General features: G+C 37.8%; 1 long non-coding RNA gene across 4 annotated transcripts in view; it reads left to right on the top strand.

The window, feature by feature from the left end:
- Positions 1 to 26,365, top strand: part of LOC134156692 (uncharacterized) — a 65,498-nt gene extending 39,133 nt beyond the window's left edge. For 2 of the 4 annotated variants that reach the window (XR_009962022.1, XR_009962024.1), the window contains 3 exons: positions 3,949 to 4,158; positions 5,000 to 5,129; positions 26,199 to 26,365. This is a non-coding gene — a long non-coding RNA (uncharacterized LOC134156692). Of the gene's footprint in view, positions 1 to 3,948; positions 4,159 to 4,999; positions 5,130 to 13,097; positions 13,364 to 26,198 lie in introns of those variants that run through there. The other 2 variants (XR_009962021.1, XR_009962023.1) reach the window with 2 other exon arrangements.
- Positions 26,366 to 27,128: the final 763 nt, after the last annotated feature.

The following is a 27,128-nucleotide window of genomic DNA, read 5'->3' on the forward strand; positions in this document are numbered from 1 at the left end:
AACACTATCACAATGAAAAAGCTATTTTCGTACTATAGCTTTTCTCCTTAATGGGCCTCTAGAACCAAGAACTGTGTCCAGCTGGGCATTTATCCTTCCAGGTGAATTTATGAGACAGAAACATTGGAATAGAAGTGAACTCTTGAGTTATCTGTTCAAGTTCTTTAACATAGCTACCACGTATTTTTGTAGTTTATTAAGTTTTTCTCTGAAGAACAGTTATGATTTTTGCCTCAGTGCTTTGGAACATATCTTCCATTGGACAGTTATTGCTGTAATTGCTAGACACCATCTTTCAATTTCCAGCCGCAAGTAATTTATGACCAGTGCTTTCTGACTTACTATCCTGCCAGCCCTGTCTATTGGCTTGCATAACTGTTCTGCTTTCCTGATGTTCATTTGTCCACCCCAAATTAATTTTGTGAGGCTATACAAGCAGAAATTTTCATAGCTTCTTCTCACATGATGGATTATTAATTCCTCTGAAAGCCTGGTGCACCATCTCTACACCTGCTAGTGATGAATTAGTTTTCCTTAAACATAAGTTGTACCCAGTATTGTAGATGTGGTCTCCTGAAGGTTGCACAGTTGGACACTAAGAATTTGCTACTCTTCCTCTACTGTTACCTTAGCAAAGCATTGCTTTTGTAGCCTCCTGCAGTCATCTGGTGGTTCCAGAGCAGACTCTGCTGAGTCTTTTCCAAATGAGAGTTTTCCTTCTTACCCTTCAATGCATGTTTTGTTACTTTCACTACTGAATGTCATTTCATTTCAGTTCATAAATAGCCAGCTCTTTTGATAGGTTTTCCTTGTCTTCCTGTGCATTGATGTATGCCTTTCTGTGTTGCCTGCAGACCCCATCTGCAGGGTCTCCCATGTTCTAGAGCCAGGACATCAATCAGAATAGTAAACAAAAGCAATCTCTTGTGAAACTGTTCATACCCCATTTCGAGCCTGACCCTTTATTTCAATTTTACTCATTAATCGCTCCGTTTTTATGCTCTCTCGATTTTTATGTGTTGGGCTTCATGCTAACATATGCATTACTTAGAGACGACACTCTGTTACTGGGCCTAGGAAGAGAATCCAGATTGGCATTTTCCTCTGTGGCAGATGTCTTGCAAAAAATAGAAACATCCATTGGCAAACTTTTTATCTTCTTAATTATGCCTAGCCTAAGTGGTGCATCAGTTTTCCTATTAGTTGTAGTAGCAGAGGTGAGGTCAGCATTCGTGCTGGGCTGGTTGTGGGTTTGGAATGCAGATTTCATTGGTTTGCCCATAAATAATTTGGGGTTTGTGTTTTTAAAATTGCTGGTTTATTTAGCACATTAAGTGAGAAAACATTCAAAACACATCTTCTAATTAAAAATTATGCTGAGGCTCTCAACAGTATACAGATGTTCCACATTTGGACATGTATGATCCCAGATTTTGATGGATAGCATAACACTCGGCTGAACTGCAAGGCTGAGACTATCTTGTCCTATACTGTCAAAGGAGCCAAGTCCACAGTAAATTGTGTTTTCCCTACTCTGAATATAATTTTGTTGCTGTCGTTTGGTTATTAACAGCGTAAGTAAGTTCACAAGTTTCCATTTCTTTTAAGGCAGGAGTGTGTCAAGATCCTCAGTGAATGGCAGTTGTTTAACAGAAAACCTCCAGAATTTGGGATATTGGCTCTGTCACATTCATAATGAGTCTGGTTTCTTTTACAGTTGTGTGTGTCAGTGTACAAACAGCTAACTGGCTACAAGTGCAGGTCTCTTACCGAGAACCACACTAGGAAAAATATCAAAATGAGGTCCAGCATCTGAAAATAAAGAATTCTTATTAGATCATTTTTCACCTCTGGAATCCAGCATAATGCCTATTGCTCTCTTTATTAGTACCTAAGGCAGCTCAAACAATGCAAACAGCACTCTTGCCTCATCTATTCTTGGCCTCATCTAAAACCAGTCATAATATCAAGGAAAGTTTCATAGTGGAATCCTGTCTACAACCAAGATACACCTCATGTGGGCCAATGTTCTCAATCTTTCACTCACATACAGCAGCCAGTGTCTCCTGTCACTGGCATAAATAATATTTCCCACCAGGGCAACGAGTCTTTCAGACTTGGACTTTTTCTGCTCACAGTTCTGAATTCACATTAGCATTTGGACTGAGGCAGCTAGATCTGAGCAGGCTCCAGGGCCCATTAAACTTCATCATCTTGAAGTTCACTGGCATCATTGTTATTTAAAAAAAAAACAAAACAAACCACACTTAAAAAATGAAGCACACATTCCACATGTACTAAGTATAACTTTCATCACTATGAGTATTTCCATATTCAAAAAATGTGAATTTATATTTGATTTGCACTTTATGAAAGAAACTATTATACGAAGTTTCCATTTTGGCTGAGTAAGTGCTGTTTAATTCCTAACTTCTCAGAGGATTAATTACAAAAAGAGAAACGATAATGACAAATGGAAAGATTTGTTTATCTAGGTTGATTTAAAAATAAACAAGATCATAGGGCTGGCCATTAGTCTGAACTGGTACTGGAAGACACAAAAACCATTTTCTGGGTGGGTGGGTGGGTCTGGTTAAACTCTGTATACCTGAGAAAATGTAGCTAAGATCAGTAGACAAATTTGAAGAATTAAATAACAGATTCACTTTTCAGTATAGCTATGTCTTGTATACACAGGGTTTGGAACTCTTCAAAGATATTCGGCCCTCCACACAACCACTTTGGTATTTAAAAACAAGATAAGGGCATGCTTCTATCTACAAAGGTTGTGGGTTTAAATAAAAATCAGGTTTATGTTAGAAGTTACTGACTTAACACTTACAGGAGATATTTTGTGTGTAATTTCCACAGATCTAGTTGCAAAACACCTAGGTATGATTTATTTATATTGTTAGTAATAATTAAACACAATAATGTTTTTACTCACATCTTTACATTCTACCCCACCTAGCAAACTAGGTTCAATTCTGGTCACCTTCCTGTTAACCTTTTCCCTCGAAAACTGATTATTAATTTTGACCTTGCTTTTGGTTTCATAGCCTGTTTCTAATTCATGGCAGTATTTTACCTCTCACCCCAATTTAGTTGCCGTAAGGTTTTTTATGCAACAAAGCCACTGCAACTTTACAAAAACAGGAATTGTGAAAGACTCTTAAAGGGACCTCATCGAGCACTTTAATCTTTTCCTTTTTTTTTAATCTTTTGAAGGAAAGGAAGTAATATAAAAACATATTTACAATATACATTTGGAAAATAATGACATAATGAAAATATTAATATTAATATTACTCTGCTGTTTTGGAAACATAACTACAATAGCTCTGAAGCAGTACATGACGGCCTGAAGGTAAAACAGAAAATGATACTGTCTGACTCTGGGAGTTCAGCCAGCCACTGATTGCAAGGAGTTTAGATCTAAGGGTGAGTTAGTTGAGGAGTGGACATACTAAACATAGTGATTAGAAAAGGAAAGAATTAATAAATATGGAACATTCACAAAATGAACCTTCAAGGTGGTGGATAGTGCAAAAAGGAAAGCTCTAAGGCCCACAGAATTCCTAGTCATTTACACATTCCAATAAGGGAGAACATATCATATAGAAAAAGGAAATATGACTTCTAAAGCATCCTAGATATTTGCAATATTAATAATATTCCTATTTATAAATGAGGATGAAAGGTACAAATGTATTTTGACATCTGAGCAAAGATGCGGCACTTTTGCATGTCAGCAGATATTCTTGGATGCAAAAAAAGAAATATGAATTGTATTTCCTATGACACAGGAACTTGGAACGACATGAAAGTCAAAGTTTTGGAACAGCAGTCAATCTAGAGATAGAAAGTGACATCAGTCAACATGAAGTGGCATAAAGAAAGCAAAAGGAAAAGTAGGAGGGAGCCATTTTGTGCTTGTACTCCCAACAGGTACAGCTACATTGACAAGATGAAGGAGAATGAGACAAAACAGAGAGTAGATGAAGTCAGCCCATGCATTGAAAGTGAGCCAAATCGTGAAGGTGACTCATTATGAAGATGTAAACAATCACGGTTGGTGACTCAGTGGTGAGGAAGCTTGGCTAAGACATCTGTAGTCCATATAAAGAAAACAGGATGATGAGATTTCTCTGGGGTATAGTAAGATAAACTATGGGACAATAATTTTGCACGTGCCTATGATAGCCTGTAGAAAGTTGGGACATTCTTACCCTTTATAGCTCATGGAGGAATGTACATATCGCCAACAAAGGAAGCTTTGATTGGCATTTGCCTGGGGAATCTGAGAGGAGTGCTGGAAATGGATGTAGTGTGAATCTTCTGAGAGTCTGTGGAGGAAGGAAGAGGGTGGGTGATGAATATCATCGTGTAGGGAGTGAATACTGTAATGCAGAGAATATTACACAATTTGGTCAGTTAATTTGTTATGGCTTAGAAACCACAATCTGCAGAAGCTCCATATCCTTTCTGATTTTAAAACCTGGCAATGTGTGCCTGAGAGGATCTCAGCAAAGCAAAATATGGAAAGAACCTAGATTTTCTAGGAGTCATTGTCTGTAGGTGATGGGGTTGATTTTAAATAAAAGGTCAAGGTTATGCATTGGTATACTTGAAGAAGCATGCTGGACAAGAAGAAAACACTGTCACTAATAAAAATTAGCTGGGGTTATAAAATAGAAATGCTATAGAGTGATTAGAGTAACCAGAAAAAACATCTTGCACAAAGTTTCAGTCTACAGCAAAAGAGAAAGTGGTAGGTGAGTATTTTTTAAAAACTGCTTACAACTTTTATGAAACGTGTGGAAGTGAAACCCTTCTGTTTGAGATATGGGAATGAAAAACTAAGGATCAGTAACTGCAGAAAAACTTGTAGATTGGCTTTTGTCACTATTTAGACCCATTCTTGAAGCAAGACATTTTGATAAATGCTGGGGAAATAAACAATAGATCAAAAATCCTTAAGGCATTCTGTCATTTACAGGTGAACACAACTGAGTAATTGCTTAGTGGCTTTGTGAAAACTATCAAATATATAACATCAGAGATGTTCTGCATTAGACAGAGAAGCACTTTGCACACAGCAACTAAGTACCAACTTTGAGAATTATCAAGTGGTATTCTTTGGCTCTGCAGGCTTTTACTTGTTTTTTTCTCTGGTCATCTCTCTTCTGGAGAAATACTGCTTCACCTTCCATTATCTTATATATTGGAAGGTTCCTCACACTATTAATATTCTACCACAAACAGTAAACTGACATTTTGACACAGACATTGCTTCTGCAGTAGTGGGGTTTGCCTGTTGTGTCTGAATTTTGTGGCCACTGTTTAGGGAAGTGTGTGAGTGGCTCATTCCTACACCTGTTTCCTCCCTGTGTTTCACTGCCAGGGAGGTTCTCCAGGGTATGTGTCATGGAGGAGCCTGTGTCAAATGACCTTTCTGTAAAAAGTTTCTCTTTATGTCTATCTTCCTCTTTTTACACATGAGAGAAATAGAGAGAAAAGATTGTTAGGAAGTCATTACTGGAGGAAGAGGTATTTCTCTGCTGACAGGAAAGCTGGTCTTCAGATATCCCCTTGTCATGACTATTTTTTTCTGTTCATTAAAAATGGGATATTTTACAGTTTCTGGGGTACTATTAGGTAAAAAGTTAAAGTTGCAAACAATGATGAGAATTCCTCTCAAGAGATCAGGAAACGTTACCTTCTTGGCTGCTTCAATGAAACCTGAAACTTTTGTTTTGGAGTTGCATTTTGCAGTCTCCAGTCCTGTTTGATATTTGGTAAATATATCAATTTGTCAACTAAGCACCAGAATTTTGCAGCATTTTCTCCTAGTAAACTCCTATTAAAACTAATGCAAGGAGTGTAAGTTCCTGCTCGTCATAAATAACTGTACCACAATTTGGTCCTAAATGAGCTGGTAGCTATGTACGTGCAATCCTTCCCAGCTGCTGGGAAGACCTGACTAAGCTGGCTAAGCCAGGCACAGGAGCAAAGAACTTAAATTCTCAAGAGCTTGAATCATGGAACATAATTTTAAAGGAAAAAACTGACTGGGGGTTTTGAAGGAAGTTGATTTTGACTGCTGTTACTTAACAAATATGGTGTTGTCTGTACTCTTTCTGCTTTTATAGGACATTTGATTTTCTAAACTAGTTAAAATAAGGCCTTCATAAAAATTTACTTTGGAATTGCCATGTATGCTGCAGAGTACTGGGAAAATTCTATCTACATTGACTTGGATATGGTTTTCAAAGGTGGAAGGTTTTGTGGGCAGTTAAACATTTGGGGTAAAATTATTTGGATTAACTGGGCACAACCTTTAGTTCTTTTGTGAGAACAAAATTAACTGGATTATTTGAGCACAGCCCTAAGTTCTGAGAGCATCTGGCACTGTCTATTCAGTAGAAAATGTTGTCTGAAATGGATGCTGCTTTAAGCTTCACGGAACAAAAAAGCAGTCTCTGACAGGATTGTGATACCTTAGGAAGGCTTTCTTCCCACATTCATCCAGCTGGCAATCAGCATTGCGCTTCCTGCAAAACAGGACAAAACAATGAATGCCCTCATTCATTTTTCCCGAAATAAGTATCCATCAGCATGAAGAAGTAACACTTAGGTAAACTGGGATCTTTAGAATTTTAGCTCAAATAAGGTGATAATTAAAAGGTGGTATGTTAAGAGATGCAGGAATAGCACTAAAGGAGAAAAAGGTGGCTCATTAAAAATAGTAAGCTACTTTAATTCTAGAAGTACCAGCCTAATTCTAGGATTATGTAGAGGTACCCTTAAGGAGTACCAGCTTAATTCTAGGAGCACCAACCACCAATGTACCCTTGGTGGTTTGAACTGGTCCCAAACACTGTTTCAGGTGCTTTCCTGTTCATGGGAAGCAAACAGTTGTTCATCTCTTGAATAGATTCACACTTTCCAATCTTTTAACTAACAACAATTATTTTTGGAAATGCAGGGTAAGGATCTCCAAAGCATCCCAGGGACTTTGCCTTACCATTAGATAGGTTGCTCAGCTCCATTTTTTAAAAAATGAGAGTAAATGTCCAAGTTCTTTAACTACTCCAGAAACCTTGCATCAGTTGCACATCGGCCTGTCACTGATGTTCTGTTCTTATATGCAATAGCATGATAATAAACACACCGGATATGGGCTTTAGATGATTCACCATGACAGTTTCTCAGGGGACCCAGATCATGAATAACCCTGAATAAGCCAAATTAGGTAGCAGTGAGGGAGGACCCTGTATCCTAGTCTGTTGCTATGTTTTAAACAACCCAGTCTGTTTCTATGCTTCAAGCACATAACTCCCTGTTAATACTCTGGGCCAGCTACATATTTCACAGTTAGCATCACAGAGGAAGCCTGGTTACTAATCAGATGTTACTCTTTGTCCCTCTTGGGTAGTTAGAAAGAAAAGGAAATTATATATTGTTAACCCCCCAAAATTTAATTCCTGCTTTTAGCAGAGATTTAGTGGCAGTAGACTCAAAAATATGAAATCATAAACATTTCATGAGCCTTCCTGGGATTTCAGCTACGGTCCCTTTATCCATAGCGTATTGTAAGGCCTCCTATGAAAATTGCAGTTGTAATTTGTGTTTAGGAACATATTTGTAATACCTCCAATGCTTCTGCCACTCAACATGTTCTAATTTGGACTAACTGGAAAATTCTTGCTAGTTTTCAGGACCATGTGAAAGATTTATCAGTTTAGAGGTTTTTTGATACATTTATGACCAGGAAACTGAAGTATCTCCCAGATCATGCAAGCTTTATCAGTTTACATCTGATGATCTATTTTGCATTGTTTTTATCTATTTACAGCATTTTCAAGGTCATTTTTAAAATACAAAGTTAAACATTAACCTTTGTTTCTCTCTTTCCTGCCCCTGAATGCTTGAATTCTCAACCTCAGGTTTGTTCCAACCTATTTTTGAATCTTTTTGCATACTTTGGTGATATATTTCTTATGAGATGATAGTATGAAAACTTAGACTTGCGAAAATATCCTCTAATGGCTCATAAAGGTTTTTTTTCCATTTTGCCTTTTGAGGGGGGGGGTTGGGTTATGTGTTCTTTTAATAGCAATTGCCTGAATTACTGTGCTTCTGCCATGTATTGGACCTCACATCTCCAGGCTGACACCTGTTATTTTTGCAATGGGCACTTTTAACGTTCTTTGAAGTTGTGACAGGTGTTGCAAAACAGAGGGTTTTTTTATATCATGTTGGCTTAGTTCTTATTAAAACCAGAAAATATCTTTTTTCAATTACTTGTTTTGCTTTAAAAGACCTCCTCTTCCCATGGTCCAAAGGAAATGGGTATTTGTTTCAGGGTTCATATGTTAAAATCAAGAAGAAGCTAGGTCTAATGCAAACAACCAAGTAATGACCTTTACCTTTCCTGTGGTTTATTCTGTAGTGAGTTGTTATCACACTGGAACGTGAGAAGGGAGTCATTGAGTCTTAGCTGAGAGCACTAGTGGACGATAGGCTTTGGGTTAGTAAATATTAGTAAGTATTTTCAGTTTCTTCAGATGTGTCACAGCTTTTCCAAATTCCCCTTGATTAGTTGGCGGAGCCTGTGAGGTTTAGATCAGAAATCTTCCTCTGTTCTTTTCTCTTAGCTTATCTCTCTTTCAAAGTCAAATTAGAAAGCAAAGGGGGCTGAAGTTGTTTTGACCTTATTCCTGTCTCCTTCTGATGAATAAAGACTGATTTTCCTTTTTTTTACTATTATTTTATTTGCAATAGATCTGATAGAAATAGCAGAGTACTGGCTTATGAGGAGGAGTGGTATCTGTGATGTGGAAAAGAATAAGGGAAGGTTTCTTTCTGACAGATCAGAAGCACAAGTAAACTAGAGGTTCATGCCCTTGGCTATAAATTCATAGGCAGACCCTCAGGGACTGAAAGACATGATTTTTTTTCTTTGTGATTTCCTCAGAGTTCTACCCTTAACTCCAACCTTCTCAGAATCACGGCCTGGTGCTCCCTGGGTGCATACCCTGTGCATTTCCCTCGTTTGTAAGTTTTTGGAAAATCATTCCAGATCATGTTGCTATAACATTTTAACCTTGCTCCACTTGGGAATCAATATCTTGCTCCAAACACCAGTTGACAGACACTGGTCTTCCTGTTGACTTTCCAGTATTATGAATTACTCAGAGTTCTGTGGTAGGCTTTTAGAATAATTTCAGAGTAATTCGTAGAACAATTACTTGCCTTGCAACTGCAATTTATGGGAAAAGTAAAGCTCCAACTTAGCAAAGTGCTTAAGCATATGCTTTAATTTAAGCTTTATTCTACACATTCAGAAAATGTTTAAATACATGTTTGGGTACTTTGCAGAACTAGGGTCATGGGTCAGTATTTGAACTGGTGAATTCCCAGTATATAAATAAAAGTGCAGCATGGTTTATTTTGGTACTACAAAAGCTGTCAGTAAAGCTGTTACGTGCTCGCTGCTTCATCTACCTCTTCCACTTCATTTTATGACACATATAAATGAGGAAGGATATCAGAATTTAAAAGAAATCGGCCTCTTGACCTCATTTCTTTTACAGTGAATCCTGCATGCAACTGCATACCTTTAAAAACAACCTCAGTCAATTTTTTTTTCCAAAATTGTAACATTGTGAACAGTTTTGATACATTTTACAAGATATTTTTATTGTTTCTCGTGATTTTTAGAAATGTTTTTGAAAGAGTTTTAGAAAAATATTACATTCGTCAATTTGTTTTCTAAGTAGCACTCTGTGCACAAAACAAGTTTAACTAAAATCCCACTTCATGAGCTAGTTGGTAGATTCTTAGCTAGCATGTTTGAAGGCTAGTGTGTTCAAGCTGATTCACCCTATCTCTCAGCTAAACATGCCTGTGCAGCCTTTGCGTTGGAGTTGGATTGCGGCTGCCTGGGACCAGAGACACAGAGGAATTGAGGAAACTGCCTGCACCTGTCTGCACAGGCAGATCTGTAGTTTCACTAGGTATAATTCACCTCTCAGGGCTGGAAAAGAGCCCACACATTTTTCAAATCCCACTGGAGCCTTACTCTGAGGACTTAAGTGAAAGAGAGGTCTCTTGATACCTATATATTCAGTGAAAAAATTTATTCATTTATGAATGCATGCACTATACCTGCATGCTGTTCTGAGATGCTACCCATAGGCACCGCGTTCCTCTGATAGCTAAAGTGATTATGCTGTTAACCGACTGAAAAAAACTGTGCTATTTAAACAGATGTTGTACCTTTCATTAATGATACCTACTATGTTCTCAATCCACTAAAACACATGGTGTTTTCTGCACCAGGTGATACAGAGCAATCACAGATGAAGCTGATATAAACACATCTACAAGAAACAATCTACATTATGACATTAAATATCTAAAGTTCTGTGAGAGTGCCTGGTGTTTTTCGAGAAAGGAAACATCTCTGAATGTCGGGTAGCAGCTTTGAGAAGGTTGCTGTGGGGGACAGGAGTGGGGAAAACCTGTTTGTCTGAGGTTTCTTGTGGTAAAATGGGACAACACCTATGTTGCTGCAGCACTTTGATTTCAGCATTGGGAAGCTGTGTTACATTTACAGCCTCATCTGAGCAAAACAATGTTCTGCAACGTAAAGACAGAAGCAGGTCCTCACATTCTTCTTAATAGTGTGCAAGCATTGCGGTTTCAGTTGGTAGTGTCTAAAGCAGACTATTCCTTTTTAAATTGTATTTGTGTGAGCTTGAATCCCAAAGTTTCTTTAGAAAAAAAAATAGTACTTTGCGGTTGTGAAGTAAATGCTATTTATAAAGGTGACTTTGAACTTAAGCCTGCGAAGTGGTGAGCATTTGTAACACCTATTAAAAGGAGGAGGATTTTCTGGGTTAGGCTGGCATTCATTATGTCAGCTTTCACACTGCACAAAGGTTTTAATCAGATATCTTTTGGAAGTGTAGTTTCTTGCGACTTGGAACTTCTCCTGCACTGCACCCTGTAGTTTTGCAGCTTGGGTGGGGTATTCAGGCAGTTCATGGAGTTGTTTCACCTGTGCCTGGAGTCACTCTTATGTACCCAGACAGAAAACCTACTAAAAACTAAAAAACACCTGGACATACCTTCAGCTTTGCATAGAAACCAAACTTGTTCAAATGCAGTAGTCCTTTACTGACCCGAGGCATGTGTTATTTGTACTGAGAACTAAAAGCACATCTACAGCTTAGGGTGTAATGATTTCCTCTGGTTTTTGCTGTCACAAGCAGTGGTCCAGTCATTAGGAGCATCTGTTCTTAACGGCCGTCTCCTGCTCATTACTGGCAGGAGAAACATTCTTTACTTACATGTAGCCTTTATATAAGGAAAACTGCTAAAATAATCATGCACCATTGGAAGTGGAATCTTCCTTTTGGAGATCTAAAAGAAAAAAAAAGGCAGAAACTCAAAAAAAACCTGAAACAGATCAGTATTATGTTTTGTCTTCTAGAAAAGAAAATATTAAATAAAAGCAGAAATCCCTCTACCCCAAAACAGTAGCTAGAAATAAGCAGCTTCTGCTAAACACATCCTGTCATGTTTGTGAAACAAAGATAGGCCTTCTATTTGGCAGAGTACCATAAGTTACCTTTCCATTTAGAGGAAATATTATTTTTTTTTAAATGGATGCTAGGGCAATACCAATTAACAGGAGAAAAGGAGAGGGTGTGAAGGGACAGGGAAGTATTTTCATGCTGTTTTCATTTTCTAATACAATGCCCTTAGAAAAAAAGGCAGAGGATGACATAACAAATTTGGAATTCCAAGGTCACAAACAGGAATTCAGACAACAAATGGGAGGGTTCAGGAATGTACATTGTAAAAATAAATCTATCAAATTTAAAAAGAAAAAATAGTGGTATTGAAATATGGCATTTCCAAATAGATGTTTGTATGGTAAACGCATCCTTTTCCCTAAAAGATTACTTGATCCTTCAACAGTTTACTTTGCTTTTTCAATAATGTGAATGCAAATACTAAGAGGTTTTATATTTGTTTGCTGGTTTCAGTGGGTTTTTTTGTTGTTTTTTTTTTACTTGGAAAATTACCACCACTTTCTTAATCTCGATGTTTATCACTCCACAGGAATGCTTAATTCAGTTTTGAAGTTTCATATGATACAGTAGAATTTTCTGTGTCTCTGTAGGTAGCAGCCAGGGACATATATGTAGCAGTGATAAAAGTTTATTGAAAGCTACATAACCGGAAGCTTTAGTGGTGGAATTTTGAAACTCTTTTCTGGAAGGGATAATAGTAACTTTTTTTCCCCTCTCTCCCTTTGTACCTGGGATTTTGGCATTAGGATGACCTAAACAAGAACTGGAGCTGCTGCTTCTTTAATGAGATTTTTCAACCTTATTTTTTGTATTAGATTGCCCAGACCAAAATCATAAAAATCTACTGTACCATATAAACTGTGCACCGTTGTTAAAAAGAGGACTTTTGCTTTGTAGGCTACCGTACCTATTTGTTCCTGTTTCCTTAATATTGTTTTCTCCAGATGTTGGAAGTTAAAACACCCTTGTTATTTTTTCCAGTGTCACTCTTTGTTACTTTCCATAGGCAGTGTTCACCAAAGCCAGGCAGCAGAGGAAATAACAGATGTGTTACCTTCAAATTATGGGCATAAAAATAACCTTAATAAAATAGGTATTAAGTGACAGCACTTTACAAAAATCCCGGTCTAATTTACTCTAGCCTAGAAAGCAATAACTTAAGGGGACCTCAGACAAGCATCCGCAGGCTCCAGATATTTTGTAGCAGAGTGACAGTAGCTCGGATGATGACAATCCCAGCTTGCTGTTGGCGGCACATTCCAGGAGAGGCTGTCATGGTGTGTTTGTGCTAGACACTTTTCTGCATGTAACACTATTGTTTGCTCTTAATTAATATTCCATTATAGACCTACCAATTCTGCCAGAGAAACCCTCCCTCCTCCTTAATAATAGTAGTAGTAACAACACAACTAATAGAAAAAAATCAGCCACATTCTGACTTTGAATGCAGACAAAATTGTCACCCTGGGTTTACTCTCCTTTTACCAGGCCTTTGGTTCCTGCTGTTCACAGAAAGCTGCAGATGGCTGCCTCAGCAGGAAGCCCTTCCCCCTTCCTTAATGGAACTCGTGGGAATGCGGGGATCCTGGAACCGAAGCCCTCCTTCCCTTCCAAACCTCCTCTCCAAACCCCTACTGAGTAAAAGGAAAAAAATCCCTACATCCCTGGAAACATTTTTGCCAGCCTGTTTTTCAGTAAAAACTTAAATTAACCACTTCACTCCTGATTATAATAAAGATTTGTTATTGAAACAGCTTCTCTTTAATGTACTGAATCATTTCCACCCGCTTATTGAAGTCATCCATTTGGGTTGAATTATAGCGTCCCTCTTCCATTATGTAATAATTTCAAATAAATGGAAACAGGTTTGAATTCTCCAACAATTAGCAAAGTTTTAGCACGTTCCCCTCCCCCCACTCCTTCCCAGACGCCCCTCCGAAAAATAAGATTAAAACTCCTCAAAACTTTGGTGAAGTCACATCCTAAGTTCTTGTTGCTTGTCGAAAATCTTCTTCCAGTTTTGCTCAATCACATCATATGGGTTAAGTTATGGCTTCCATTTATATTTATTTTTAAGTGCAAAATAAAAACAGCTTATGCATTGTGATTTGATATTAGGAATGAAAGAGTTAAATGCCTGAACAAAGCACTCCATTTATAATTTTTGCTAGGAGTTCCACACTGAGCATTAGAGTGAGGTGTGTCTTATAAAGAGGGTGTTTATATTGGATTTGATATAGTTAAGAGATTCAGCTTACATATAATAGTCTCCTCTAAGAAGCAGCATAAACCAGAATGAGTTCAGTGGGATTTGTTCAAGTATAAAATATAGTATAAAAGTCTAACCTTATAGACTACTATCAAGCACAGAGGAATTCATCTTTTGCAAAACATCCACTGCAGAAAGGAAAAGAAGAAAATGGGGCCAAACCCGTAGCCATTGCTTTCAGCAATAGCCTTAAGGCCTCCATCGTGCCCTGCGTTTGCTCTTCTGACTAAAGGCTATCAGTGTGAATCAAGGCAGTGGGATGAGGTTCATAATTCAAATGAATTGCAGTTTTTCCTTATAAAAAATAAATAAAATTGTCCACTATTTTTGTGGGGCTTTCACTAATTCAGATAGCGTTTGGATCAGGTCTGAAGGAAAAGCGGAAACATTACAATGCAGGAAGAGAAATAATAGACATTTTAGCTGCATTCGTCTGCTGTAAAGAGGGTGGCCAGTGTCTATCACAAAGCCTTAAACAATAAGGGTTCAGAATGTAGGAGTCTTCTGTAACTGTCTATGTTGTATAAATATCTGGAATACAAGAAGAATCATCGGACTAGAATGGCTAGCAGTCCAACTTAAAAATGTCTGATAAGTATCTTTATAAAGGAAGGCCATCCTGGATGGCTCAACTAATTGAGAAGATGCCGGGAAAATAGGGAAGTGTGCGGGCAGAACTGTTCTGCATCTGACTTAGGCAGATTTGGCTTCAGTTCCACTTTCAGCGTGATACTCACGGTTTTAGTTTCCCTGACGCCCGTCGAAAAACCAAAGCCTCTTGAACTGGGAAGTTATAAATACTGCAGAAGTAAGGAAATAGAAAGCACACTAAAAAGAATTCTGAAATAGTAAGGACCATATGACGTACCCTGAAGGCCAGAGGGGATTAAAGCAATGGTTTCATTAGCTTTGCAGTAAGAATGGTTCAGGGTGGACTGTAGAGTGGAAAAACAAATATACATCTGCACTTAAATACTAGCCTAAAAAGAGGAACATATGTAACCTCTGGGTGCCAGCTTATCTTAATGAAGGTTGCAAAGCCTGTTACATTTGATATAAAGTCTGAATGAAGACATATAAATATTACACAGCTTCTTAGAACTGATGGTATCACACTCCAGGGTTGTAACTTTGAGTTCATTTGCTGCCAACAGGGCCATGATTCAAAATACCATCAAAGGCTGAAAGTTTCCAAAACTGCATCTGTATATGTAATTGTTAAGGAATCTTTAGAAGTACATATTAGGAATGAGAGGGCTTAACGGGAGGAATAGGCAACTTTGGAAAGCAGTTGATGCTGCTCATGTCAGCTTGGAAAAAATAAAATACATTCCTGCAAAGCAAGTGAATGCTGTTTGGTGACGGATATCAGGGCATCACCAGTAGGAAAACAGGAATGAATAGAAAATCACTAAAAAAGCACTAAAAGGGCAAACAGTAGATTTATTTTTTTTTCCAACTATGAATGCTATAATCTACCCAATAATAAGGAATAAGTGGCAAGTGGTGTTGTCATACAGTATTCTTGTCAAATGGTAAGCATTTGGGCTTCGTGGTTTTCAGAGACAGATTTATTGCCCAAGATGAGGGGAAAGTTCTACAAAATCCACTCCATGAAAAAAAATATAATGTTTTTGTGTATGAGCTCAGTCATTATGAGTTTTACTATGCAGCAGAATGAGAAGTGATCATAGTAGAGATACTTGAAAGGTGAAACGCAACCAAATGTTGCTTAAATATAATAGATAAAACATGAATTGCATTTCAGGGAAGAAAAGTAGTTACCCTGGAAATACTTTAAATGTTTGCATGTGTAATGGTTCTCCAAGACCCAGCACACTAATGATGGGCCATTGCGCTGAGCTGAAAAGGAAATCCATTCCTGTACACTGCCCCTATCCAAGTCCATTAAGAAATAATGGTTGTAAGATGAAAGTCTTGTTAGAGTTTCAGTGAAAATGTTTGGCACACCAGGATGAAAAGTCAACAGTCTGCTTTTAACGAGAGACACTGGAAAAACTTTGGTTAACGTACCACTGAAAATATTAATTCTCCTTAATGGCAGGATGCAACACAGCTTTTTATAGTTTTTGATCCATGTCATAAATTTGGCCATGACAAAGGGATACTCCAGCTTTAGCTCACTGGCAGGAACATTAGCTGTTTCCCAGCACCAGAAAGTTAATCCTTTGGATTCTCTGTAATGCGCAAAAGGGCCAAATTCTTTGCGTGGAAACAAAATTGCATAGGCCAAAGAGTGAGACGAAAAAAGCAGCATAGTCAGTGTGTAAGCTGTAGAAGATTTAATTTAGCATAGTTTTTGTGTCCATTGCCTTGTTAATAAGGGGTCTAAATACAATGCCAATAGGAACATTTATTTTTAAATGAAATGTAGATGTATGGTGACAGTATAAATGTAGATCTTTCAGCTATTTCCCATCTGTTTCAGGTCAATACTCCAGTGGCAATGTCTAGCTCTGTGTGCTTTTTCTTAGTGTAATTGTATATTATCGGGTAATAAAGGGGGGAAAGTGTTTCTTTTATCAGTTCCGTGCAATTAAATTTGGAATCCCTTCTGAATCAGAATCTCTCCTCTGAAACAATGCTCCATTTGTTCAGCATGTGATCACGGAGTTGCCTCTTTAGTAAAGCTGATATAAAAACCTGATAATTTATTACCTTAATTCCAAAGGCACCTACTAGCTAATACCACCTTTGGGCCTGGTACAGCACGATCTATTTCCTTTACAATAAATAGAAGTGAACAATAGAAATTATGCACCAGAAAAAGAAATTTTTTTCAACCAGCTTGGAAATACAGCACTGTTCCATACACAGTAAATTTCACACACAAAAACTTGAACCTTTGGCAAACTGTGATTGATTTATGCATGGACTACATTTCACCTCTGATAGCTTTGCCTGTAACAGAAATAAGTCAGCTTTATGTAGAATATTGACTTAAAAATCTCAAAATACTTTACAGAAATATCCTGTCCTAAGAGCTATTTTGTAGATCAAGAAGCTTAGGCAATCAAACCACACTGTTTGGCAGATAAGTGGCAAGAATTAAACTGGAGATTCCCTGGATCCCAGCACAGGGCTGTAGTAACTTCTCCTCCCCAGAGTCGAGTGTCTGTTGAAATGTCCTTTTTGATATTCTCCCTAAATCACCCTTTTGGGTTCTTGTCTTGGTTTTCATCCATGGAATTCCATATCCTTCTATTATTTCTGATCAATGAACTAATTTATCACTTTATCGGTTCCAGTCTCCTCTGAAATCTGGTGAAAAGCAATAAACATGCTTCAGATACTAAAACTAGACAGTGGCTTTGCAGCAAGCAGTGGATTCTTTCCACCCTAGGTCTCCAGCAGGAGCATTATTTGGGATTCCTGTGACTGTAGCTACCACTGGAAGCCACAAAAATAATCCATGGAAAAGATTATACACTCCTAGTATTTGCAAATCTGTGGGCAACTGCCATGAAAACAAAGGGCATGAATATGAATGCCACTGATTTACCCACTCTTTCATTTTCTCTAACTCTGACCTGGGGCTTGGAAGCACCATCTGAGATATTTGTGAAGAGACTGTTATCTCCACGCATTAAAACTTTTGGGAATAAAGCAAGCTCATGTTTAGTCCTAGAGTCTAATCTTGATTCTACCCCCTGCTTTCTGAAAAAGGCTAGTCATAGTGCACTGGGAGATTTCTTTGTGATTTCATCCTTAGGATCAAAATGCCCCCTTATTTCTTAAAGGAGCATTGGTTCTTAAAATATAAAAAGACCCTATAACATACATAATGTGATAAATAAGATCTTAGGTCGCTAAACTTATCTGTCATTGTGATATTTCCTCTGCATGTTTGAACTAAGACACAAATGATATTTTTTGGTCCTGTTCATTTTCCCCCATTATTTTCCTTATGAAATATCACAGTGATACAAACTTGAGTGTGGAGGAAAAAAAATCAAGATTTTTTTATTAAGTGAAAGAAACAGCGAGAACTTTGGAACTATTTTAACAACTTATTTTCAATGAAATTTTTGGGTTCATCTTTTTTTCCTTTCAAACCCTGCCTTTTGATTCGATTTTATTTTGTATAGCCACAAGTTTGGTTTGGATGGTATGCTTTTTCTCTGTGCCTTTTTTAAAAAAGGGATGCAGAAGAAAGAGGAAGATGACAGTTAAAATCTGAAAGACTGAGATGAAAGTGGGACCATTAAACTATTCAGTAGCAAAGACATTTATTAATGAAAGTGTTATCCTGTGCTGTGAACAGAGTGGGGAACTTAGGCTTGGCCTGTCTTGTGACCCCCTTCTTGGCTTCCAGTTGATATATGTTAAAAGGTCTATGCTGCTGATACTACTTAGAGGGAGGTGTTCCAAGGAGTGATAATATCATGCAATAATTAATAAAGGAAGTTGAAAGATGGGTAGGAACCTAATGAGATGCCTCTTGGCAAGTGCTGTTATTTATATGCATCTTTCCAGGTATCAGGACTTTCAATCTTCTCTCTTCCTGTGACTCCCTGTGATAGCTGTCAAAAAGTTATAAATCACAAGTCATTCTCACACTTTGATTGTGACTTTTTTTTCCTTTGGCTTCTTAGACTGTTACAGAAACAAAGGAAATTTGATTATAAAAACCAAATTAAAATAACTTCAGTGTTTCCATTGTGGTCCCTGTCACATTTTGCCAGTAATTCACTTCATGTGATACAGTATTTGACTCTGCACAGAGATTACCAGCCTACCTGATGCCTAACAGTAGCCTGTAAAAAGGTTTCAATAGACAGAAAAGGACTTAAAGATGGTTTATTTTATTAGTTAATCATTATTTTCTCATGTATGTTTTCTTTTTAAAAAGTCTCTGGAACAAAGATAGCTAAGGAAGCAGAAGCATTTTTTTGTCTTCTGTTCTCTAAGAGTACTTTAAAGCTTCTTGGTATGTATCCTTGGGATGGAAAGAGAGGGGCACTACTGAGATTTCATGTACTCTTTGAAGAATCAAAACAAGTCCTGGAAAACTGCAGCTGTATAAAGGGCTTTGGAAATTGGCCTCAGTGGATGGGGCCTGGATGGGACTTCCCTTGGCCACTTCAGCTCCCCAGTGCCAAAGCTAAAGTTGAGATTTCACAAAGTGGTGGCTTTTAATTTTATTTTAATTTATTTTTAGTATAAACAGGTCCCACTGGGCACTGTGATTGGCGTGCATACTTTGGACCTGCCTGGACATTGTAAACTAGGAGAGTTGTCCTAGGAACTGACAGACCATCACTGGTTTCACAGTCAAATCATTTAGACTGTACTTTTTCAACTTCCTTTCAATAACTGTTAAATTATTGCCACTTATTCACATACATAGACTGATGGCTTGGTTAATCTTTGCCATGTCCAGTATCTCTGGACCGTAGGAAGCAAAGTGGGGTCCATGACCTGGCCGACTTATTGCTGAGAGATGATAATGTGTGCTCAGAAGCTTTTTAGTTAGGTGTATGGGGACTCTGGAGGAGTGCGCTTTAGAGCAAGGATGTTGTGTCACCCAACAAATGGAGGAAAGAAAACAACTGCTTTTCATGGACAGAATCTGTTCATTTGACTAGTACAGGAGCAGCTTAGAATTTCTTTTCTTGGCTTTCCATAAATGTCTGGCAGGGATGCCTATGTTTTCAACCCTCCCACTAAATTTCTATTTTCTTTACTTGCTCTAAACAGAGTTGCAATGCAAAGTTTGCCTGATGACTTCTCTCACCAAGCAAGTCCATCACTAATTGCCTTTACTCTGCAACAGCTATGTGTGGACTCTGTTTTGTAAAACAGCATCATCATCCATGGGGAAGTTATTGCAAACACTATTGCATTTCATTCATTTATGTGGACAGACTCTGACTAATCCAGAGACAAAATTTCTGGGTTTAGCTCAATTATATAATTACTCAAAATGTGTCTGCTATTGTGTGGGACACAGGAGGTGTATGAGAAAGAATGGGGAGTATATCATGATAAGGTCTCCTTTGGCCTTGCACTGCTGGTGCTGAATGCCGTAAATCTCACCCATCCCCTTACAGCACTTGCACAGAATGTTTTGATTCTCAGCAGCAAAGCTGTGAGAAAAAGGAGCTGCACAAACAGCAAATCATAGAATCATAGGAAGTTTTGTGTTGGAAGTGGCCTTAAAGCTCATCTACTTCCAAACCCACTGCCATGGGCAGGGATATCTTCCAGTAGCCCAGATTGCTCCAAGCCCCGTCCAACCTGGCCTTAAACACTACTGGGGATGGGGCAACAACAACTTCTCTGGGCAACCTGTTTTGCTCACTGCCTCACCACCCTCATGGTAAAGAACTTTGTTCCTATATCTAATCTAAATCTATCCTCTTTGAGTTTAAAGCATTCCCCCTTGTTTTATCACTACCTGCCTTTTTAAAAAGTCCCTCTCCAGCTTTCTTGTTGACCTCCCTTAGGTACTGAAGGCTGCTGAGTGCCCTGAAATTATAAATAATTGATTCTCTCTTTCACAGAATGGAAGGGGGGGGGATGGGATTAAAAAAAAAAAATAATAATAATAATTCTGCAATGTAAAGCAGAAGTTAAATAATTCTTCTTGCTTCTTGACTTTTATGTAAGGGACTGACACCTCAAACCATTAAATGCGTCATGTAATATGGAGGCACAATATCTATGGTTGAACATAAGGTGAGGGGATGTAGGAGATACATTTCTACCAGTTATGGAATCATAGAATCATAGAATAGTTAGGGTTGGAAAGGACCTTAAGATCATTAAGTTCCAACCCCCCTGCCATGGGCAGGGACACTTCACACTAAACCATGTCACCCAAGGTTCTCTCCAACCCAGCCTTGAACACCGCCAGGGATGGATCATTCACAGCTTCCCTGGGCAACCCATTCCAGTGCCTCACCACCTTAACAGGAAAGAACTTCTTCCTTATATCTAATCTAACCTTCCCCTGTTTAAGTTACCCCTTGTCCTATCACTACTGTCCCTAATGAAGAGTCCTTCCCCAGCATCCTTCAGATACTGGAAGGCTGCTATGGGCTCTCCACGCAGTCTTCTCCAGGCTGAACAGCCCCAACTTTCTCAGCCGGTCTTCATAAGGGAGGTGCTCCAGCACCCTGATCATCCTCATGGCCCTCCTCTGCACTTGTTCCAACAGTTCCATGTCCTTTTTATGTTGAGGACACCAGAACTCTACACAATACTCCAACTGAGGTCTCACATCTGAGAGATCTGAGTTCTGACATCTGGAAAGACTGCACTTCCATTTGGCCCAGTTTCCTCTCACTGCCTCTTCTTCTATATGAACATACTTGTCTGTGGAAGAAGAGGACAAAGAAATTTTCCTTAAAGCTCAATGAAAGCAAAAACTTTGTTAGAGAGATAGTTTCTCCTTAGAAACCTGATTCTTTAGTCCCTGACTTTCCCTATGTTTAATTATCTTCACTGTTAAGCTACTGTCATATCTAGGGATTGAATTTTTCAAAGTGAGTGTTCAGAAAAAGTCTTGTAAAATCCTCGTGAAAAAGGCTGAAAAGCTCTTATTACTTTGCCGAATTTCTCCCTTCATGTTCCTGCAGTCTGCACTAGCGAAGCTTTCCTTATGCCTTGTTTTTCAGGCCCTGTATCATTTCTGTGACCCTCCTTTGAACTCCAGGATCTGCCACTATCACCAAAGCTCAGACACAAGTATGGTCAAGTACTTGCCTTATTAGTGCTGTGCAAAACAGAAGCTGGATTACTCTTTCTTCATTGCTTAATACTCTCAGTTTTAGACATCCAAAGAAAGTTGTTTTTGTTTGTTTGTTGTTTTTTTTTGTCATTGCACTGCACTGACATTAAGCTCTTGAGAATATCTTTTGTGGCAACAAAAAATTCCTAACCATCTCAATAAGGCACAGACTTCATCCTTTGTATTTAGATGTTAGGCAAGTTTGCAATTTTCCAGGTTTACAGTCCTGTGTTCCACCTGCGGAGTGTTAGAGCTTCTGTTACTACGGCCAATCTCATTACCTACAGTTTGAAATCTATTCAAAATAGATTGAAATGAGAAGTTCCAGAATAGCTATTCCAAAACTTCCAAAGGTGTGCTTTGCTCATAGGAGTACATTATGTTTCAATCATTGCCTCAGGGCTGAAAGGAAAGTGGGTCCTTCACATGCAGACCTTCAGCAGAATGGTAACATGTTGGGTGATGTAAACCAGAAAGGTAACTGGATATGTTTAGAGTTTCCTTGTTTGTTTTGTTGTTTTTTTTTTCTGTATTTATTAGTTGCTTTCTTTCTTTCCTCTGATTCCAGGAAGAAAGCAGAGCTAGAACCCAGCAGATACAAGAAAAACACAAAACTAAAAGCTAAAAAAAATAATCAAGACTAGTTCAGATGAGCTGCCAGGTCAACCACTGTCATGCTTATGTATGAAAAGCAGAAATGGGAACTAATTCCAGCTTTGCCAAAACTCTGTGTTATGAACCTGAGGAAATAGCTGATGTTCATCTTAAATTCCCTGTGTCTAAAAGGCAGCTGATAAATTGTTTGTTAAATACCTGGAAAACCACTGGCAGAACACAAAAAGAAATATTTTCTAAATCATTTTGCTACAGAATAACTGTATTCCTTTATTTTCAAGGTATCCTTCCAATTATTGCAGAAAGGAATATAATTGTAATCTGGACTTCAAGCAGGCCCTCATCCCTAACTGTAATTTTGTACATTTTTACAACAAGATTCTCTGCTTTGCTTTTGGTTTGCAATGTTTTTTTAATCACCCCATCTGCATAATATGGTCAATATGGTGGAACTGAAAAGCACATTTCAATCTGTGTGCTGTAGTACATAAGCATGGAATAATTCTATATATTCACATGGAATTGGGTGGGTCTGCAGCTTCAGGACTCCAAATGTCCAAGGATGAATAAGAATTCTCAGGAAGACTGCATATTCACTGCACTGTCTCATGTTTAGCTATAAGATCATGCAAATGTCTGTACTGATATTTCAGCATTTTGAGAAAGAGGTTTGAACCAGTACTTGCATCTGTTGTAGAATTTTCTCCAAACTGTTACGTGAATCAGTTCCCTTTATTTGAATACCTTGCTACTTTACAAGACAAACTGTGCTGTATATAGCATCCATTTTGCACAATTTGCTGCAGTTAGAGTTCCCAGATCTTCCAATATGGGGCAGCAGTTGCCAGATTCTGGCAGAAGAGTCACTTATTACCATCTGTGAAAATACAGTCCTCTTTCTCTATGTAGGCAGAGAGAAGTTGCTAAATAAGCCACTGGGAATGTGGAAGAGATGGAGTTTGTTTTATTTTTATTTTTTTATTTTTATATATAATTTGCTGGCAGAGCAGAAGTAGTGTGGCCCAGGAATGTTTCCATTTCTTACATTCTTTATTATGGTGAAACCTACCTGTTAATTTTTCATGTGATGTAGTTTCTGGTAAGAACTGTGATTCACCCTTTAATTACTGGAGGTGTTTTTAGCTCCTCTGAGTTGCTTTTCTAGCTAATTCAGTGTTCAATACCACATTTGAACTTCTTCCCAATAGAAACCGATGCTTTGCTCACTAGATGCCACTATGATACATTGAAAGACTTCTAGAATGTATAATTTCACTTTTCCTTTGTGGAATTTGTTCCACCTTTGGATCATATTTGTCCCACACTTGGAGGTAGATAGATGTCCCACACTTGGAGGTAGATAGATGTGAGGCTTTTGTATCTGAAAATATTTTTGTTCTTCAGTATAGCAATTTAGCAGCATTTGCTTATACTTACTAAGAAAACCTAACAAAACAAAGATGATGATTTTGGCTGAAAATATCAAGGTTTTTGACTAGATTCTCTCACTAAGCAAATAGACTGCTAGCTCCAAATTTCTCTTGCTTCCTCCGATCCTCTCACAGTCTTTTCACATATGCCTTTATCATCTTTTATTTGCTTTGTTTTCTACACTCAGTTCCTACCTATCTTAACTACTCAGTCCTTCCAAAAGCATGGGACTGAAATAATGTGTGCCTCCAATGCTGCATTCTGCCCTGTTTCAGGGTTATATTGCCTACTTTACTTTCAGTAAAGAGACTTTCTTATGCTTAATATCCATACATTGCCTATCCCAATAAAACATAAATAACCATAATAATCCTGAGTGCCTGCTTTTGAACAAAGCACTGTTTTATGTTTGTTGTTTTTTGCTTTTTTTTTTTTTTTTTTAAGTCTGCTAAACACATTGCCACATTTTCCACAGGCTCATCTCCTGCACCTATCAAACTGCAGCTGTTATACAATCAGTGTCCATTTGGTCAGCCAACAGTAGAAATGTTTTCATTGAGACCTACACTGAACTCAGCATAATAGCAAACAGGTGGGCAAATCAGAAGAAAAACAAGTTTTTAAAAAATCAGTGCCTGAAGCAAACAAATATTCAGGTTCTTCAATGTTGATCAAAGAGTAATTAAAAGTCATCTTTCATGGACATGTGCTTTGGGAAAAAAGCTATGTCTTGTGGGAAGGACTTAGCCACTGGTGGGAGTTGAGGGCAAATCAGCAGATAATTCAGACAAATAATATTTGGTCATTTTATGCTTTCAGTATCCCAAAGGAAATGATGTGAACTTTTGTAGATGGATATAAACGTATTCAGTTGATAAAATCCAAGCTGCGGTGTGCAGTATGAATTTGGAAACCCATATTGCATAATAATATAGCTTCTTCTTGACTGGCAGAAGAATAACATGGTTTAACATCAGTCTTCTGACTGGATGTGTGTTGTTTCTAAACCAGAATATAAGCAAGAGCAGTATCACCTTTATTAGACAATTTTAAAATACGCATCTCATCTGATTGGGCAAACTTTATGCTTTCTTTTCTCTGAGTGTGAAATAATCATTAGAAAGGAAAACAAATATTCTGCAAAATAAATGCCAGTATCATAAATATAATCTAAATATCACATATAAGCACATTGCAGGAGGACATTTGTGCCTGTATCATATCCAGGGTCAAACAGCAAATCACTAACAACTGAAAATGCCAACAAACTAAGTAGAAATAATGAACAGATTATAATTTTGGCATACAAATAGAATTATTACTCAATAATTTAATGAATTTTCATAATATTTAAAATACTGCATCATCCCAAGGAGATAACCTGGAAAAAACCCTCATTTACTTAGGTATGGCACGATATTAAGAAGCTGCCATAAAAAGGAACCTTCACAAAGCTTCACTGATGTTTGTTTACACAAGAAACATCATGAAAAGTGCTTAAACCCAGTGCTTTGCCTGCAGCAAATGAACTTACTCTATAGTATGGCTGCAAAACTTATTGTTTAGGAGCAGTCATAAATGCTGTTAACTATTTAAATGTTAACATTAGAAATGTTTAACAAAGGGAGAGGAACCAGGAAGCTCAGTTAAAGGTGCAGATCTGTTCTGAAATCTCAGCATTGTTCCTTTTATTTTTCTCAGCAGCATGGGTTCAGGATGGAGTTGTTAGGTTTAAGTTAGAATTTCCTGGCTTTTTTTTCTTTTGGTTTGTGTTAAACCTCAGTATTTTTAGACATACTTTCACAAGGGATTCCACTGGTCAATTCTTCTCTCTTTTTCCCTTTCCCCAAAGTTGTTTTATGCGTATGGAATCATTTTACAGATGGCATTCAACAATTTAAAATGAACTCTGTCCAGGCTACCAGTTCCAAACCAGACAAACCATATTTAACTAGCATTTTCTGTATTGCTGCTTAGAGCTTTTTCTGTATTCAAACCATATTGCCTTTTTGCAAAAAGGGAAAAAAAACCACTTCACAAACAAAACAAACAAAAAACAACAACAACAACAAAAAAAATCAAGCACTTTTTTTCATGTTATCCAGGAAATCCAACTCCAGGCTGACTTCTGCAGATAAGAAACGATACCTGGGTTCCTCTCTCTCTCCTGCTCTCTGCACGCTACTGCCGTATCATGGCATTCCTCACCTTTAGTGGCAGCATACAGCTACTGCTTCTTTTTCCTCCTAGGTCCACTCTAATGAATGGTACTAGCTGAAAAAAATGCAAACAAACCATATGATCATGGAAGTTTTGTGTTGTTTTTTAAACTCAGTGTTTATTGTTAAAGTCTCAATTGTAAGAGGGTGAATAGGAGGGGTGAACACAAATGTTAGAGCAGAAATGCTGAACAAAATTATTTTTCCTCTGTTTTAAGAAGAAGGATAACTAATTTGATTTCTTTTTCCCCTTATTAATTTGTTAGATTCTGTTATTTATTTATTTTTTCTTTCCCCAGTTCACCAGGATGAGCTATAGTGATGAGCTGGAGTTCCCTCATTTTCTTTGTGCCCATCCTCATGTGATATGCTATGCTCTTTTCATGTGTCTGAGCTGCCTTGGGACAGTCTTGCAGTAGTTTGTGAAATTAAATGCTGAAGTACAGGAGGGAAACTCTGAAGTGAGAAGTTTCAAACTTCATGTTTCTTGAATAATGTTTTTGGTTTCACTCTGATTCAGAATTGATGTCAAAATAACAGAATGGGTCTTTAATGCATACTCTCATTGCAATGAGAATACGCTGTCCTCATACATTTATTTAACAGGCCTTACTTTAAAGTACATGCACAAAATTGTTTGCATGAAGTAGCCAGCAGTTGTTGGGGTCTCCATCCTGGTGAAACACTCCTTAGCGCTCCCTGGTGTTGTGAGAGTGGTGGTCTTTCAAACATGACTTTTTAGGAGAAGGCATTTCTCTGTTTCTGATTCTGGTTCCAGCGTTTGTTCTGTTTGTTCTGATCGCCTTTTCAGCCAGCTCTCCTAAACTGTGTAAGAAAGAGGGACCTAATAAAATAGAGAAAGCAGCTGTAGCTTTCAGGAAAATCATGAATATTTTTCAGACTATTGATAAAGTTGTAAGATTTTAAAGAGACTCCACTTCTGTGTGTGGTGTAGGATACTAGATCATTTGTGCAGCATGCATTCACAGTTACTTGAAGAACATTATTTTCAGTGGTGAATTTAGTGATAAACTCCCTTCTTCACTCAACTGCTACAGTTATGTAGCCTCTTCCTAAAAGTGGTTTTGAAAAAGCTTACCTTAATTTTCTTTTCATGGACAATAGTAAAAATGAAAATTGACTTATTTTTGTCTGCTTCTTGACTCAGAAGTTATTCTATTATTATGTTTTACTAGTATATTAACCATGAAATCTAATGCTATTTATTA

Source organism: Pezoporus occidentalis, unplaced genomic scaffold (genome assembly GCF_034315485.1).
Source record: "Pezoporus occidentalis ecotype Australia unplaced genomic scaffold, CSIRO_AGI_Poc_V1 ctg9, whole genome shotgun sequence".
NCBI classification, from domain to species: domain Eukaryota; kingdom Metazoa; phylum Chordata; class Aves; order Psittaciformes; family Psittacidae; genus Pezoporus; species Pezoporus occidentalis.